General features: G+C 42.4%; 1 protein-coding gene across 1 annotated transcript in view; it reads right to left on the reverse strand.

Annotated features, from left to right (window-relative positions):
* The window catches only part of tmem131 (transmembrane protein 131), a 251,222-nt gene that overhangs the window by 200,554 nt on the left and 31,343 nt on the right, over positions 1-19,325 (reverse strand). The gene's annotated exons all lie outside the window — the stretch shown is intronic.

Below are 19,325 nucleotides of genomic sequence, written 5' to 3' on the forward strand. Positions count from 1 at the left end.
AACTCTTGCTGCATTTATAGGCAAGAACCACCCAGCTGAAGGGACAATAAAGAGCTTATTTCAGTAAAAGCAACCTGCCTCCCATACATTAGAAGCTGTTAATCACATTTGTTAACATGCTAAAATGTAACTTTCAATTAATGCTCCAGATTTTTGGGTACTTTCTGCTGGTTAATCCAAGCTTTGAAAAAGATCCTGTAGCAATTTTACAAGGTAAATTCCAACATACTCTCAATTCAGTTAATAAAAATTAACAGCCAACTTCTCTCTTCACATTTTTATATACAAGTCCCACAACAGCTACATTATAAATGTGAGTGCCTTCGTTCAAAGAAGATAGAAGTTCTGAAACAAAGATCTGAAAACAACAAGCCTTTAAAAAAAAAAGCAACTGCATTAATAATTTCCAGCATAATCATGGCTATATTATTCACTATTTTGTTTGATTCATTGATTGCTGTCCACAATGCTGGACATGTTAAGTCTACCAGCACCATTGGATTGCTTACTTCAACCTCCATTAGTTTCCACATTTTCATGGAGCATGTATGCCACTCATTACAGTATTTTTCCAAAGTGCAATATTTTACATATTAGATTTGATCTGCTATTTATGCAAATTTTAAATCTTATTCTGTAGGTCCTTGGCAAACTCTTCAGATTAGGTCACAGTAGAAGCAAACAAACTTCAATTCAGACTGACCAGAGAGCAAGACAACAAAATATTAAAATAAACAGGCCTCAAGTGAGACTAGATTCATCAGTCGATTTGAGAGACAGGACTGCCAGCTAAGCCAGTCAATGAGGAGTCCATCAACTCCTTCAAAACAGCAGCAGGATAAATACCTAGTCGAGAGTAGAGTTGGAAGTTAAAAAGGTGTCGCGCAAGATAATCAAATGCTCTACAGGACACAACAGTTCCTACAGTGCCAGTACGGGGGACTGGAGAAGAAAAAGCCGATACGGACAATGGGCCGAATGGCTTTCTGCACTGTAAAAATTCTATGGGGCAGATTTTAAGTGCGGCACCCGGGCATAAAACTGGCGTTGGGGATGGGCTGCACATTAGGAGAAACCAATTCTAATTTCCATCGATTTCAAAAATGGGCAGCCGATCTTGCCATTTTTACGCAAGTTGAAAAATCTAACACAATGAGTGCTTTGAAACAAGGGGACACAGCGAATGATGCCAACACGGAGTGGAGGGGAGAAATGGGAAAGATGAGGAATCTCATCTGTGGAGGACAGGGAGCCAGGTTGAAGAGAGGAGATGGGATGATAGGCGAAAATTCTAGAGTTTTCTTCTTGTAATCGTTTGAGGGTCAGACGATACATATGTAGAACCTGCAGGAGATTAAATGGTAGTGCCCAAGATAAGACTTAGATTGTACAAGGTCTGTAAAAGGGCATTTGAAAGGCTGAATGTCCTTTTCTCTTCTCATGATTTATGTTCCAAATGGACTGGATAAGATAATAAGAGCTTGATAATTGCAATCTATGCTTTGATCACTTACACATGTTGCAATGATTTAAAGTTAGTGTGGATCAGAATATAGGTGTTCTGTGAATTTACAACTATATTTAGATTTCCTTTTTAAAAGGCATATAAATCATGACGAGTAACATTTCACTGTCTGAACACTCCGTGAAAAATAGGGAGATCTCCAGATAACGTGTGGGAAATCACAGATTCTTTAAATCTTCAACAAATAAAATCTTTTTCCTGCATTAAATTTTACTTCATCATTTGTAAAGCTTTTCTCTGCACTTTGAACTGAAGTTTTGCTTTCTAACACTGAGGGAAAACTTTTTTACGTAGCGAGTGGTTAGATTCTGGAATGCACTGCCTCAAAGGGTGGAGGCAGACTCAATCGTGGCTTTCAAAAGGGAATTGGATAAGTATCCAAAGGAAAAAAAAAATTGCAAGGCTATGGGGAAAGGGCGGGGGAGTGGGACTAGCTGAACTGCTCGTACAGAGGGCCGTGCGGCACGGGCTCGACGGGCTGAATGGCCTCCTTCTGTGCTGCAACCATTCTATGATTAACCAAATTCTAACCAAAGGAGGATTTATTGCTGGTTATTAGACGCCATTACAAACACACGACTGAAAATCCAGGTTCATCAAATTAACATTGGCAAGCCTGAAACCAGCTCTTGCGGCTCCTGCTGAAAAGTCCGGGGCGTACCTCCCGATTCCAGGTCCCTCCTAGGCTGTTTACTCAAGCTGAACCAAACCATGCATAACTTCAGTTCCTTATAGGACCCAAGCTTCAACCTCCATATCCTCGCCCATCACTAAAACTACCCATTTCACCTTCAGAATATCACCTACCTTCACATTACCTCTATCTTGGCCTTCACCAGGTTCAGTTTTTCCAACACTTCACCCTAGCTGGAGTTCCTCCGGCACAAGCTTCAACTCATTCAGAAGTCTGGGCCGGAATCTTTCCAGCGCTGCGAGTGAGTTTGGAGGCAGGTCTGCTGTCAAAATTGCAGTGATTAACAGCGGGGCGGAAGTCCGCTCTGAACGCCCTCCTTGTTAATTTCCCCAGTGCCGGCTGTGCCTGCGGTTTGCAGACCCGGCACTAAGCGGCGGGTCAGGCAATTGAGATACTTAAGAAGCTGCTTAAAGGGATAGATAGAGTTCTTTGCAGCCGAGAGCGAGAGTCCCGAAGGCTGTGTTGCCTGCCCGATGCCAGGGTTAAGGACATCTCCTCTGGACTGGAGAGAAACTTGGAGTGGGAGGGGGAGGATCCAGTTGTCGTGGTCCATGTTGGTACCAACGACATAGATAGGACAAGGAAGGAGGTTCTGCTGAGGGAGTTTGAGCAGCTAGGGGCCAAATTAAAAAGCAGAACCACAAGGGTAATAATCTCTGGATTATTACCCGAGCCACGAGCGAATTTGGCTAGGACAAATAAAATGAGAGCCTTAAATGCGTGGCTCAAAGACTGGTGTGGGAGAAATGGGTTTTGCTTCCTGGGAGACTGGCACCAGTACTGGGGCAGGAGGGAGCTGTTCCGTTGGGACGGGCTTCACTTGGCCAGTGCTGGGACTAGAGTCCTGGCGGATCATATAACTAGGGCTGTAGAGAGGGCTTTAAACTAACTAGTGGGGGGGGGAGGTTCCTACAGAGCAAATAATAGAAATGACAACAGAGAAGGTCATAGACTTAGGTAGCAGTGGGGAAATTAAAAACCAGAGCGTGTCAGGAAGGGGCAGAAGGTATGGAGTAAAAGGTAAAGTAATAAAAAGGGCAAAAGCAGGAACTAAGTGTCACAAAACATATTTGAAAGTTCTCTATCTGAATGCACGTAGCATTCGTAACAAAATAGACGAGTTAATGGCACAAATAACTACATATGGGTATGATCTTGTGGCCATTACAGAAACATGGCTGCAGGGTGACAATGCCTGGGAATTAAACATACCAGGTTATTTAACGATCAGGAAGGACAGGCAGGAAGGAAGGGGAGGTGGGGTGGCTATGTTAAAAAGGAAGGAATCACTGTAATACAGAGAAATGATATTGGGTCAAAAGATCAGGATAATGAAACAGTTTGGGTGGAGGTAAGGAATAATAAGGGGAAAAAAACACTAGTGGCCACAGTCTCCAGGCCTCCGAACAGTTGCAACTCTGTTGGACGGAGTATCAATCAGGAAATAGTTGAGGCTTGTAATAAGGGAACATCTATAATTATGGGGGATTTTAACTATCATATTAATTGGACAAATCAAATTGGGCAGGGCTGCCTTGAGGATGAGTTCATTGAGTGTATTAGGGATGGGTTTCTTGAGCAGTATGTAACTGAACCGACCAGGGGGCAAGCAACCTGGTCCTGTGTAACGAGACAGGATTAATTAAAAATGTCCCAGTAAAGGATCCCCTTGGAATGAGTGACCATAACATGGTTGAATTCCACATTCAATTAGAGGGGTAGAAGGTTGGATCTCAAACAAGCGTGCTAAGCTTGAATAAAGGAGACTATGAAGGTATGAGAGCAGAATTGAGTAGAGTGGATTGGGAAAATAGATTAAAGGGTAAGACGATACATGATCAGTGGTGTACATTTAAGGAGTTATTTTACAACTTCTAAAAAAAATATATTCCACTGAGAAGAAAAGGGTGTAAAAGAAAAGACAGCCATCCGTGGCTAAGTAAAGAAATTAAGGATAGTATTCGACTAAAAACAAGGGCATATAAGGTAGCCAAATCTAGTGGGAGGATAGAGGATTGGGAAAACTTTAAAAGACAGCAAAAAATAACAAAAAGATTGATTAAGAAAGGGAAGATAGATTATGAAAGTAAATTAGCAAAAAATATAAAAACAGACAGTAAGAGTTTTTATAGTTATATAAAAAGAAAAAAGGGTGGCTAAAGTAAATGTTGGTCCCTTAGAGGATGAGACCGGGAAATTAATGGTGGGAAATATGGAGATGGCAAAAACACTGAATGAATATTCAGTCTTTACAGTAGAAGACACTAAGAATATCCCAACACTGGACAAACAGGGGGCTAAGGGAGGGGGGGGGGGGGGAAGGAGCTAAACACGATCAAAATCACTAAGGAAGTGGTACTCGGTAAAATAATGGGACTCAAGGCGGATAAATCACCTGGACCTGATGGCTTACATCCTAGGGTTTTGAGGGAAGTGGCCGTAGGGATTGTGGATGCATTGGTAATAATTTCCCAAAACTCCCTGGACTCGGCAAAGGTCCCAGCAGACTGGAAAACTGCTAATGTAACACCCTTATTTAAAAAGGGCAGTAGACAGAAGGCTGGAAACTATAGACCGGTTAGCCTATGGTAGGTAAAATTTTGGAGTCCATTATTAAGGAGACAGTAACAGGACATTTGGATAATCATAATTTAATAGGACAAAGTCAGCATGGTTTTATGAAGGGGAAGTCATGTTTGACAAATTTGCTGGAGTTCTTTGAGGAAGTAACATATAGGGTGGATAAAGGGGAACCAGTGGACGTAGTGTATTTAGACTTCCAAAAGGCATTTGACAAGGTGCCACACAAAAGATTATTGCTTAAGATAAAAAATCACGGGATTGGGGGTAATATTCTGGCATGGATAGAGGATTGGCTATCTAACAGAAGGCAGAGAGTTGGGATAAATGGTTCATTCTCAGACTGGCAATCAGTAACTAGTGGTGTTCCGCAGGGGTCAGTGCTGGGTCCCCAACTCTTTACAATCTATATTAACGATTTGGAGGAGGGGACCGAGTGTAACATATCAAAGTTTGCAGATGATACTAAGATGGGAGGGAAAGTAGTGAGTGAGGAGGACATAAAAAGCCTGCAAGGGAACATAGACAGGCTAAGTAAGTGGGCAGAGATTTGGCAGATGGAATACAATACTGGAAAGTGTGAGGTTATGCACTTTGGTAGGAAAAATCGTAGAGCAAGTTATCTTAATGCAAGAAACTGGAAAGTACTGAAGTACAAAGGGATCTGGGGGTCCTGGTGCACGAAACTCAAAAGGTTAGTATGCAGGTGCAGCAAGTGATTAAGAAGGCCAATAGAATGTTGGCTTTCATTGCTAGGGGGATAGAATATTGCTTCAGTTGTACAAGGTATTGGTGAGACCGCACCTGGAATACTGCGTACAGTTTTGGTGTCCATACTTAAGAAAGGACATACTTGCTCTCGAGTCAGTACAAAGAAGGTTCACTCGGTTAAACCCGGGGATGGACATATGAGGAGAGGTCGAGTAGATTGGGACTCTACTCATTGGAGTTCAGAAGAATGAGAGGCGATCTTATTGAAACATATAAGATTGTGAAGGGGTTGGATTGGGTGGATGCGGGGAAGATGTTCCCGATGATGGGTGAAACTAGAACTAGGGGGCATAGTCTTAGAATAAGGGGCTGCTCTTTCAAAACTGAGATGAGGAGGAACTACTTCACTCAGAGGGTGGTAGGTCCATGGAATATGCTGCCCCAAAAAGCTGTAGAAGCTACATCATTACATAAATTTTTAAACAGAAATAGACAGTTTCCTAGAAGTAAAGGGAATTAAGGGTTACGGGGAGCGGGCAGGAATTTGGACATGAGTCTATGTTCGGATCGGTCATGGCCCTGTGGGTAGCGGAGCGGGCCCAGGGGCCGTGTAGCCTGATCCTGCTCCTATTTCGTGTGTCTAATTCTGTTAGATTCAGGAGATGGTTCTGTGATAGTGGATTGGCGGTTAGGATCAGATCAGCCATGATCTTATTGAATGGCGGAGCAGGCTCGAGGGGCCGATTGGACTACTCCTATTTCTTATGTTTACCAGGTCCTAATGATTTTTCCTTTTTTTTTTAATAAATCGAGGTTCCCGGCACTCGGGGATCATGCCAGTTAAGTGTGTCGGGTTCTCAATGACTCCCCATTGTTGCGAATAGTTGACAGCTGCAAAAGTGGTATAAAAGCTACCATTTCACAGCTGTTCACTTTCCAATCTTAGAAGCTGGCGCCTTCAGCATTTGGAATACGCTTTTCAGCTTTATGGAGGTTTGAAGTGTTTGGAGCAAACTCTCTATCCAGTGTCACCTCCTTGGAGCAACCTCTCTCACCATTGACAGATCACTGCTGTCATCTCAACTGCAGCTGCCATCTATTCCAGCAACACGGGTGCCCTTGAAAAAAAACTCAGCTTGGTTCTCAGAATCCCACCACGATCAGCCCCAACACCAACAACAGCACCAACCTTCTCCGCAATCACCTGATGCTGCACAGGACATCAGCACCCGAGCACATTGCTGCCCGGGAGGCCAGTGATGGCCTCCCCATGGCCAGATTTACTTCACTTGACATTGTACACTCTGGCTGTTACATGATGCACCAGATTGGCACCACCCCACACCAACGTCATAAAGCATCTCTATAATGCCCAAGCCATTCCTTTCACACTCATCACCATTGTGGGGGGGGGGGGGGGGGTACCGTTATGTCTCACCATTCACAGCTACTCACTAAGCCACTTCCAAAGGCGCACACAGATCTGTCCAAGAAGGCAAAGTGTTGAAAATAAAGATTTCAATATTTGACAACACATTAACAGAAACTTTACATGAACATTAGCGATAACACCCAACTGCCTAGCCTTGTGTTGTTAGTTGGTAACACCTCAATGCTGTAGAACACTGACATCACAACTGTCAAAATGAATGTGGACATGGCCCCTTTAAGGAAACCGGCTGATGACGCGTCATCAAATGATGTCATCAGACCCGCTTCCTTTTAATTGGCCGGGAACCCCGCAGGGTTCTCAAGTCCAATCATAAAAACCACGTCGGAGGCCAGGATCGACACAGCTGCAGGGTCGGGACTCGTCAAGGACGTCGCCCGCCCCGGACCCGCCGAGGTTGGTAAAATCCAGCCCCTGCTGTTTGCTTCTCGTCCTGCACTAAAAGTCCTGCTCATGTACCTTAATTGGCTTCACGGCCCAACACAATGAATTCAAAACACTCACCCGGTTTTAGAAATTCCCTCCCTACTTCTGCAACTTCCTCCAGCTCAGCTCTGTACACACCCTCTGTTTTGCAGACTCTAGTCCCACCTCGCTCCGTTTTGGTGAAAAAGCCTAATCACCTTGTGTGGTAAACCACTGTTAACCCTGTACATGTCTGTGTGGTAAACCACTGTTAACTCTGTACAAGTCCGGGCATGTCTCCGCCCCTGGCTCCACCCCTAAGCCCAGGTATAAAGGTGACTCACCACCCTTCCCCCGAGAGCTCTTAGGATGGATCCACTAGCAGAGGCATACTCCAGTTCTTAGTCAATAAAAGCCTACTTCATATAAGTTCAACTCGTAGTCTTTGTTGTTGTTGATAGTGCATCACCTTGGCCCTACACGCAAAACCTTTTTCTTCACTTTTCAAACGCTACCTATTTTTTCGAATAGGCCTTTGGGTACCTCTCAACATTTCAAATGTCCCTCAGCATTTGCTTTTTTCTCTCCTCTGCTAAGCACCTTGAGACATTTACTATGTTAAAGGAGCTTATACAAGTGCAAATTGTTCATGGAAGTAGATCCATTTCACTGCCTAAAGCAATGTTTATGGAGATGCAAATTATTTCTAATTGTGTTTCATACTCTTACCTTGTTCTAATTAAACCAAACAATACACTGCAATGCACCAACACAACTGAAAGCATGCACTGTTCCCGTTCAGCTGCTTATCGCCACCACTAATCTTCAATTAGCTTACTAAAGCTTTGGGTATATTGTTAACTGCCTACCAAAAATATGCCATGTGAAAAGCAACATTAAAAGTACTTCAATGTTCCACGGTTACAGTCATGAAACCAATGAAGCACGTGAAAATGGACTTGTTCACCTCAGTTTCCATCCAGTATTGGTTTCTTGCCAACAGCAATCTTCAATTGTAGTTACTAGTCAATAATACCAGTCAAGTGGAAATCATCTTGGGACTGAATACAACAACTTGCATTTATATGGCATTTTTAACATAGTAAATCGTCCCAAGGCGCTTCACAGGAGTGTTAACAAAACTTGACACGGATATTAGGACAGGTGACCAAAAGCTTGGGCAAACAAAGGTTTTATGGAGTGTCTTAAAACAGGATAGAGAGGTGGAGAGCCTCGCAGAGCTTAGGGCCTGGGCAGCTGAAGGCATGACCCTCAATGACAATCGGGGATGAAGAGGCCAGAAATCTGGCAAGGTTGTATGGTTGAGGAGGTTAGAGAGATAGGGAGGGGCGAGGCCATGGATGGATTTGAAAACAAGGATGAGAATTTTAAAGTCGAGGCATTGCCAGACATTTTAATTTCTTTAATATAGAAACAATGGATCGGGAGACTCCACAAGCCACTGATCCTTTCAACAAAAGGCAAAAGAACTGCAGATGCTGGAAATCAAATAAAAATAGGAAATGCTGGAGACACTCGGCAAGTCAGGCAGCATCTGTGTAGAAAACAGATGAGTTAACGTTTCAGGCATAGACCCTTCAACACCTTCAAAGATTTGCTAGATTCAGAATCAATATATAAAGAGCTGGAGCAGTTGGGGGCAGGGTGGAGGAGCACATTATATTTCACTTGCGAACAATTTTAAATTGGCTCATCCCTATAATTCAGTGTTTTAAACTTAAAAAGCAAGAAGTGACAAACGTGAATAATGCATTATTTGTTCCGTGGTAACCTACTACAAATTGCAGTGTGATCTATACCTATGGAGAAATTACATGACTTCGGAAACAGGTCATTTTTGATATACGACTGCTACAACAGATGGGCAATGTAAACGAATGTAAGAAGTCACACACCAGGTTATAGTCCAACAGTTTTATTTGAAATCACAAGCTTTCGGAGCGCTGCTCCTTCGTCAGGTGAAGTGGAGAGATGCATAAAGACACAGCTTATATAGTCAGAGAATAATGCCAGATGATTACAGGTAATCTTTCTAACTGCCATTTATCACACCTCAGCAGAGAGATAATCACAGCAATCAAAGGCGTGAATGGTGTCCAAACAGGTTAGTCAGGAAAACATTACATCAAAGAACAATGAGGTGGGGTCACAAGGGGTCAAATGTTGCAGATGCTGGGGTCTGTGTGAAAAAAAGACAAAAAAACATTTTTTTTTTGCTGGAAATCACAGCAGGTCCGGCCGCATCTGTGTAGAGACTCGAGTCGTCGTTAGCTTGTTCTCTCTACACAGATGCAGCCGGACCTGCTGTGGTTTCCAGCAAAAAAAAATGTTTTTTTGTCTTTTTTTCCATACAGACACCAGCATCTGCAACATTTGACCCCTTGTGACCCCACCTCATTGTTCTTTGATGTAATGTTTTCCTGACTAACCTGTTTGGACACCATTCACACCTTTGATTGCTGTGATTATCTCTCTGCCGAGGTGTGATAAATGGCAGTTAGAAAGATTACCTGTAATCATCTGGCATTATTCTCTGACTATATAAGCTGTGTCTTTATGCATTTCTCCACTTCACCTGATGAAGGAGCATCGCTCCGAAAGCTTGTGATTTCAAATAAAACTGTTGGACTATAACCTGGTGTTGTGTGACTTCTTACATTTGTCCACCCCAGTCCAACACCGGCATCTCCACACAATGTAAATGAAGTTAATGGGGGGGGGCGGGGGGGGGGGGGGGAAAGAGAAGAGAAAACTCTTCCAGAATGTTAATCATAACAGGCAAAATATGGTAACAGAGGTCCATCCCTAACCTTGAAGAATTGCTCCCAAATATCAGTGATTGTCTTGAACCAAACAAATCCATCTAGTGCTAACTGACACCAATTATGCTGCAAGAAACAACAGCTAGGTCAAGACAAAAAAAAAGGTTTACTTGTGATCTGGGCAAATCTCAATGCAAAATGCGCGACAATGTGCGGCAACTGAAAAGTGTGCCTGCTTGCAACAATTCAAATGAAACGGCTGCTCTGGCAATCAATCAACAAAAGCGGGGTCTCGAGAAATTTTGACGTCCAAACCATTTCATGGAGAATCTTTCATAAAAAATTTTTGGGGTCTTAATTATGTAAAAGTTAGTACAATCACCTCAGAGCGTCCAGGACACTGGGGCGCCCCATGGCAAATCATCAACACATGGTACAAGTGGTAGAGTTAGCGGCATTCATTCTTGGGGTTACTGCTACATTGTCACAATCGGATTTGGATCATCAAAATCGCTTTGTTGAATTACACTTAGAATGCTGGATGCCAGTGCATGAACCACAAGGCTATTATGTAACCACAAATTAAAGAGTAAACCAAGTGATTCATAAAAATTATTAGAATCCAGAGATTAAATTACACGACAGGAAAACATTAAGTTGCACTCAATAGTCATAATCAAGTGGCATTATGACATTCAAGGGACAGGGTTGACTGATGTATGGTATTAGCTGACTAGAGCTCAAAACCATAGGGGTTCAGATGCAAGAGAAATTCTTTCATTGGAATCTCTTAGTTGAGCAATAAAAGAGGATGTATCAGGTTACCTTGTTTCCTTGAGAGCTAGATCCATGCAATAGATCCATGCCAAATTGCAAAGTTGTGAATGCCCTCGCTTTGCAGGTTGTTAAATATGATCACACAATGAAAGTGAAACCATTAAAACTGGAAGTATTTAAGCCTTTATGATGCCTGGATTCAGGCAACTGGGTGTCTGGGCAACTCCCAATATACCCAATCTCAAGAGGCTCTGTTGTGTAACAGCCAGTTATGAAGGAGGTGCGAGGCTAATTAGTTGCAACAGTTTCTTTAAATATAAAGTTAAAATATAGAAAAGTGGAAGGGTTTCAGAATAGAGGGATATGCATACAGACTACTCCTGATATTTCACTGTGCTAAAATGTTTAGCACTTTCCAATAATTTGAATTAAATAACGTAGTACACAGCAACGTGGATAATTCGTGCTAGAAAAAAAATGATAACTTCAATTAAACAACTGAACCAAGAGCAGATGGTGCATTAATTTAATAAAACAGCTGATATGTCCACAACAAAGACCAAGTCACATTTACAAAAACATTTATTTCATGTTTTTTTAAAGATACTGGAAGTTTTATACAAATTTACAGAAAGCACCACAACAGGGAGTGATCACCAAGGCAATAGTTTAAATACAGCAGCAAACCAGCGATTTAACAATACTGCATTACATCTTCCCAAAAGCACCAATCATTCTTTGCAATCTGCTCTGTAATAAACAGAAGGGGGTTTCTTATACCCAATGTGTTCATCTACCGGAAATAAATGGTTTTAAGATCCATGCTTCCAATCCCCCAAAGGTATAGAAATTATCCATTTGAAAACGAAAGACCAGCAAAGTCAGGCTGCACTACAAGTGTTCTGTGCCCACCCGCATCTATGGTCAGAGATGCGCATGCCTTGCTTTGGCAGAGAATCAGTGCAAGCAGAGGCGTCACATTTCAAGATAAGTTCTGACAGGAGATTCAATGGCACAGATAAGATGTGTGAAGACTTGCATCTATATTGCGCCTTTCACAACCTCAGGGCGTCCCAAAGCGCTTTACAGCCAATGAAGTACTATTTGAAGTGGAGTCACTGTCGTAATATAGGAAACGCGGCTCCCACAAACAGCAATGTGATAATGACCAGATAATGTTTTAGTGATGTTGATTTGAGGGATAAATATTGGCCTCGACACCAGGGAGAACTCCCCTGCTCTTTTTCGAAACAGTGCCGTGGGATCTTTTACATCCACCTGAGCCTTGGTGTAACGTCTCAGCCGAAAGATGGCACCTCCAACAGTGCAGCATTCCCTCAGTACTGCACTGGAGTGTCAGCCCAGATTGTTGTGCTCAAGTCTCTGGAGTGGGACTTGAACCCACAACCTTCTGACTCAGGAGCGTATGCTACCCACTAAGCCACACCTATGCTGTATGTTAACTGCAGATATTCTTGCAATAGACGACACATTTGCCTCTCTGCTGACATGGAGCCTGTGAAGACAGTTCTCCACACTGTGAAGATCAGAACAGTTAGCTGGTTCTTCTGAAGCAATCCAGTCACATTATGACATGCTTTCAGTGGTACCCCTGTACTGCATTATGGTAGCATGCCAAGATCAACAACCGCACCCATTACTACAGGAATGTTGCACCTAGCTGGCACGGACTGTGGAGAAGCGTCTTTACAGGCTCCACATCAGTAGGGAGACAAACAGAGCTGTGCCATCTATTGCAATAACTGGCACAGCTCTATTCTTGCAAGAAAATCTGCAGTTAACGTGCAGCCTAGAGCTGGCAAATGAAGCGAGTCAATATTCAAGCTGTGGTCTCCAACTGGCCCCAGACACTGCAATGCTGACCTATAGGGATGGTGCCATACAATCTAATGCAACAGCTCCTCCGCTTCAGCAGCTCACGGTTCAGATACCAAACTACTCTTGCCTGCAGACTGGATCTCTTTCTTCTTCAATTCTGCCTGTCATTTCATAGACCTCATCCCCTTTCATCTTTAACAAAGGCTACCAACAGGTTGAAATGCTTTTTAAGCCTTTCTAAAAGCTGCAAAAATTGGTGCATCCCTATTCTGCCATTTTGCTTTAGTTTTACACATCCCTATCTCACCTGAACACAACCTTTTCACTCCCATCACTATTATGTTCCCGGCATCTGCCCCAATCTACACCTGGGCCTGTAAATGATTATACAAATTCGCAGACCCACAAAAACTGAGTGTTGTTAACACATGACCATTCTGGCGAGATGTATACCAGTTCTTAAGCATTTTAAAGTGACATACACTAGCACAAGAAAATTGGGGCCAGTATCTCCAATTAAGTCATGGGCATTCACTGTTTTACTAAAATTTAACAAATCAAAATCTAAAAAAGTGAACGTAACAAAAATAATGCTTTTAACAAATTTAAATAAAGTTCTGCCACACCATGCAAGAGTAGTTGGAGCACAAACATGTTGCCACAGTAGTAAACAGTTTGAATCTTTGATCTCAACTGGCACTGCTCGAAAGCAGACAGGCAAGAGGCCAGGCATTTCACACAGGGAGATTAAAATAAAGCAATTGCACGCTGCTGCTCGGCCTCTTCGAAACCCGCTTGGAATAGTGTTGCAGAACTTGGGAGCAGATTACAAAAGCAAAATACTATGGATGCTGGAATCGGGAATAAAAAGTGAAAGTGTCAGAAACACGCAGGTGGTGAGGGGCAGCATCTGTGGAGAGAAACAAGAGTTAACGTTTCAGGTCGATGACCTTTCGTCATCCCTCTCCACAGATGCTGCCTGACCCGCTGCGTTTTTCCAACATTTTCTCTTTTTATTTGGGACGAGATTAGTTGCCCACCTTTAGTCATAAGGGCATGACTTTTGGAGGATCAGAGGACTTGGGAAGAGAGAAAGCAATAATGCCCAATAGTCTGTCCAAATGTTTGTTTTATGCTGATTTACATAGTCAACAGAACAACTGGGTGGCCAAAAATGTTAAAATATAATTCCTTATTGTAATACATAAGACGTAGGAGCAGGAGTCGGTCATTTGGCCCCTCGAGCCTGCTCCGCCATTCAATAAGATCATGGCTAATCTGATCTTGGCCTCAATGACACTTCTCTGTCCGCTCCCCATAACCCTCGACTGCCTTACCATTCAAAAATCTGTCTATCTCCATCTTAAATATATTCAATGACCCAGCTAATTAACAGCATTAGCCATGAATCTCGTGAACACTTACTTAAAAATGTAACAGGATTTAAAGCAACTGAGCTGTAAACTGGCATTCATGAAGATATATGCACGTACATAAGGACGCATGGTTCTAAGGGGGCATCGCAGCTGACACAATCCAAGTCATTTGTGAAGAATACGGTATAGAAAGCAGCAACAAACCAATACCATAGAAATCTCTTTTGCTTCTGTAGCACAGGGAGCTTCATGGTCAGTGTAATCGTGCCCTGACAATTCGGCAATCTCACCGATGTAACCTTTGATTTTCATGGGGTTTTCCATTTTGCTTATTTCATGGGCAAAAACAATCCCGTGCAAAACACAAAGCTAACTGTAGTCAGTAAACACATGGTCACAACTGAGGAGATTTTATTATGTTTTACACTTATAATACAACATCTCTTTCATTAGGATATCCTCTAACAGTACACAAAACAACGTGTGTGAAGGGCAAAAAACAGATCTTTAATGCAAGAAAGGAATTGGCAAAAAAAAAAATCTACTTTCCCCATCGAATATGGAGGTTTAATAAATGTTGAAGTAGTTTTGCCCCTAAAATGTACCTTTACCCTCCACGGTGCTAGTGATACCACATTCCAGCTGTTTTCTCTTCTGACCGAGCTATTGGGTCAGACACTGGCCAGGAAAGATGATGATCAGGTAGAAGATGGATTGGACCATGAAGCTGCAGATCCATCATCCTGCCCACATTCAAAATGGTTGATGTGCTACAAGCTGAAATTGTGTTATTTTAATTTTACTGCTTCTCTAGACAAGGTCTTGTCTGGTCATAATAGAATTGCTGGCACCGTACAGTGCACTAGAAAAGTGACATCAAGTATCAATCTGGTTGCAATTTCAATCTCGAGTTCGAAGCTTCAACAGATTACTGTAAAAAAAAACAGCTCAAGCACCTGATTTTGGGCCAGAACCCACTCTCCTTCCCCACAAAAAAGTGGCTCCTATCTCCAAATTGGACAATGTCACCCAGGATGCACAAAAAAATAGGGCAAATTAACTGCTTTCAATAGATTTTCACCAGCCTCTCATGCCCAAGGAAAGACAGATTTAGGTTAAAGTACAAAGGGATCTGGGGGTCCTGGTGCATGAAACACAGGAGGTTAGTATGCAGGTACAGCAGGTGATCAGGAAGGCCAATGGAATCTTGGCTTTTATTGCAAGGGGGATGGAGTATAAAAACAGGGAAGTCTTGCTGCAGTTATACAGGGTATTGGTGAGGCCACACCTGGAATACTGCGTGCAGTTTTGGTTTCCATATTTAAGAAAAGATACACTTGCTCTCGAGGCGGTTCAGAGAAGGTTCACTCGGTTGATTCCAGAGAGGAGGGGGTTGACGCATGAGGAAAGGTTGAGTAGGTTGGGACTCATTGGAGTTCAGAAGAATGCGAGGCAATCTTATCGAAACATAGAAGATTGTGAGGGGGCTTGATCGGGTGGATGCGGTGAGGATGTTTCCACTGATGGGTAAGACTAGAACTAGGGGGCATAATCTTAGAATAAGGGGCTGCCGTTTCAAAACTGAGATGAGGAGAAACCTCTTCACTCAGAGGGTAGTAAATCTATGGAATTTGCTACCCCAGAGAGCTGTGGAAGCTGCAACATTAAATAAATTTAAAATGGAGATAGACATTTTCCTAGCAGATAAGGGAATTAGGGGTTACGGGGAGAGGGCAGGGAAGTGGACGTGAGTCTAGATTCGGATCAGCCATGATCCTATTGAATGGCGGAGCAGGCCCGAGGGGCCGCATGGCCTACTCCTGCTCCTACTTCTTATGTTCTTAAATTAGAAATAAGTAAAAAGTAGAGAAAACAGGAAATGAAGAGTGTGAGCTGGTGTTAATTTAAAACTGGTTTCAATCTTTATCTTAGCTATTCCTGACATTTCAGCAGCTTTGTCACTGCAATGTTAGTGTCTGCTTCAGCACCAAAAAGCAGAACATGTCAAGGGACCAGCCCAGGGACACTGACATTTCTCTAGATTTGCCAGAAGCCCATGGGTAAAAGAAATCAAACTTCAAAAGCACTTGTTTGGCAGATTGCTAGTGGCACAGTTGCAGCATTACAACAGTGACTATACTTCAAAAGTAAATTCATTGGCTGCGAGGAGCTGCAGAAAGTATTGAAAGGTGCTGCGCAAAATCGTTATTTCCAATTCTACTAGCAGCAATGCCAAATTGAAACACCGTACCTTTAACTGTGCTGCATAAATATAATATAGGCAGAAATGTGCTAAAATATTTCTTCTCTGGAAGTGAAATGTAAAACACACTCATGCTGCCGAATTTGAAGATATTTATTCGCACTCACTGCCAGGAAAGATACCCTCTACAAATTTTAACCCAAAGAAAATGACATATTTAGTCTGAGTATTTATACACCCTACTTCTAAATGCATAGCCGATAGTATTAATAATTGCAGGGTAACTACACTATAATGTTATTGTTCACAGGTACTTTAAAAATCAGTACTTTAACAGGCTATTTATAATGGAGTTCCTGCATCGATACAAGGTGAGGGCAATGTCAACTTGGGTGAACAGTGTGGCATCATTGAGGAGCTGGTCTCACACCACTTGAATGTCAAACCAGCTACAGTATAACAACAAATTTAGAACAAAAGACCATTTGGTCAATAAACCTGTCAGTCACATCTTGCCCACCTACACAACAAATCCCCCTCTCCGTGAACTCACTCTTGAACCTATTTATACTACCTGTATTGACTTCAATAGCCTTCCTTGGTATTTTATACTGTTACCTTTCTTGGAACAGTTTCACCTGACTTCCCTTCTGACTCCTAACTGATGCAAAGGATTATTTTAGTGAAGAGTTCACCTCAGCCTCTCTTTATCAAGTTAATTACAATTCGCATTTAAATGTTTAAAAAAGCCGCAAGGCACTTCACAAAAGAGAATGAATGAAACAAGGAAACCGATGGCAGTCAGGAAGGAAGTTGTTCGGAGAGATGACAAAGTTTAGTTGAAAAGATTGACAGACTGTTTTTGGTGAAGCTACCACGGATTTAGGGAGGAAAGCCAAAGCAGCTAAAGGCTGTGCGACCAAGGACGGGGAGAAGGGACTCAAGGTCAAACTGAGCGGACTGGAACACATGGAGGGGGTGGAGGCGGAGGTATAGCCATCAAATTTTGGAAACACCTAAAAATGAGCAACCCCCACTGCTATCATTACAAAGCCCTGAAATGCCAAGAGGTGACCATAGAGAAGAGTCCCCTCAGTCAACTGGTCCTGGGACTCAGTGAAGTAACTACTAACAATAATCAGCCCCAGGACAGTGACATCCTAGCACAGAGAATTCAACCCAACACAATTATTACTAAACAAAGAAAAATATTTGACCTATTGGACAGAAACGACAAAAACCCAAAACAAACTTGATTGCTATTTGGCCCTAAACAGACAATACACCATGGCTGATTACCTGACCAAGGTGAAAGATAGCAAAATGAGAGAAACCTTGACAATGTACAGACTTAGTGAGCATAGCCTGGCCATCGAAAAAGGCAGACCTGGCTGCCCAGAGAGGACAGGCTATGCTCTCACTGCAGTCAGGGAGTGGGAGACAGAGATGCACTTCCTCACAACTTGTGGAAACTATCAGGACATAAGGGGGAATTTCTACCCAAAATTCATAAAAATATGCCCTGAATTCAAAAATTTGAATGACCACCAAAAACGCCCATATCTATTAGGGGAACAGAGAAAATGTGTAACTTTAGCAGCAAACTATGTTACAGCTTGCCATAAGCAGAGGGACAACCAGTGACCATTGAATCTAAGAAAAGATTATATGTGTGTATATTTATATATACATGGGTATATTTGTCTATACACTGTGTCTAGATCTGCGTTTATGTGTTCAATTATATATGTTCTTTTTCTGTGCTTTGGCAACATAAGATGTATCTTGTCATGCCAATAGAGCAAATTGAATTGAATAGAATAGATAATGGAGGTTCCAGAGATCGGGTGGAATGAGAGATTTCAAGACAAGGACTTTTGACTTAATGCTTTGGAGGCGAGAGGCGCAATGTGGGTCAGCAAGGGCAGGGGTGTTGGGCAAGCAGGACTTTGCATGAGACATGATACAGATTGGAAAAGTTGTTGTTTTGAGCGTGTCCAATGGGAGGCCAGCAGGAGGCCCTTCGCATAATCAAATCTGAAGGGGACAGAGACATGCAAGAGTTTCAGCAAATAACATTTGCTCAGTTGCCCCATTCTGGCTTTCTGCCAGGCTACACCACAATATCACTGACAGCAAGCATCTCCACGTGTCCTGGACCAGCTCCATCGTAAACATTGAAGGTCACAACTGCAACCCTGCCGTAGAGCCGCAGAACCCTTGGAAACCACGTTGCTGGCAGGAATGCACGAGACAAATGCAATTCTAAATTCTGCCGAGTTAATGATTGTTTCTACAAAATAAGGGGTGGTGCTTGAAAACACCCCTTAAACTTGCTTGCCCCTTTAAGAACATTAAATGTAGACTAAAAAAATTGCTATGAACCCAATGTGCCCGTTCCTTCAAACAGCCTGTGTGTAATTTGCACAACCATGAAGTCACTCAAAACTTATTTCATTTCCAGAAGTAAACTAATAGCCCACAGGTAAAACATAAAACTAATACATTTTCCTGAACTCCTTTAAAAAAAAAAATTCCCGAGACATCCTTGGCCGTTTCTAAAAATATTAACCAGAACTCTACCTATTTTGTCATTCATTCCTTCAATATTTTCTAACATGCAACTTAATTGCCAGGTAAAGGCCATTACGCAATTCAAACTAGTCGCCCTACATACATTTAATTCTTTAAATTTCAACACAAATTATGTGACATTTACAACTAGAGAACCAGGTCCTGAAGCAATTCTGCAATACCGACTGCCACTCTTGGTGCTTTGCCACATTTACATTGCAGGCCAATTATGACAGCAACCACTTTAAAACAATACAGTACATGTTTGTGGAGTTGTTTAAGGTTGGAACCAGTGACCATTACACTTGAAGCCAGTATTTTACCCAATGGCTGCAAAAAGTCCTTATAGGCTAGAAATGGCTAAACCACTTTGCTGACTTAGACAGAGGCAAGCAGTCTGATGGTGGC

Source organism: Somniosus microcephalus, chromosome 10, assembly GCF_052327205.1.
Source record: "Somniosus microcephalus isolate GS21.2 chromosome 10, FLI_Smic_1.0, whole genome shotgun sequence".
In the NCBI taxonomy this organism is placed as follows: Eukaryota; Metazoa; Chordata; class Chondrichthyes; order Squaliformes; family Somniosidae; genus Somniosus; species Somniosus microcephalus.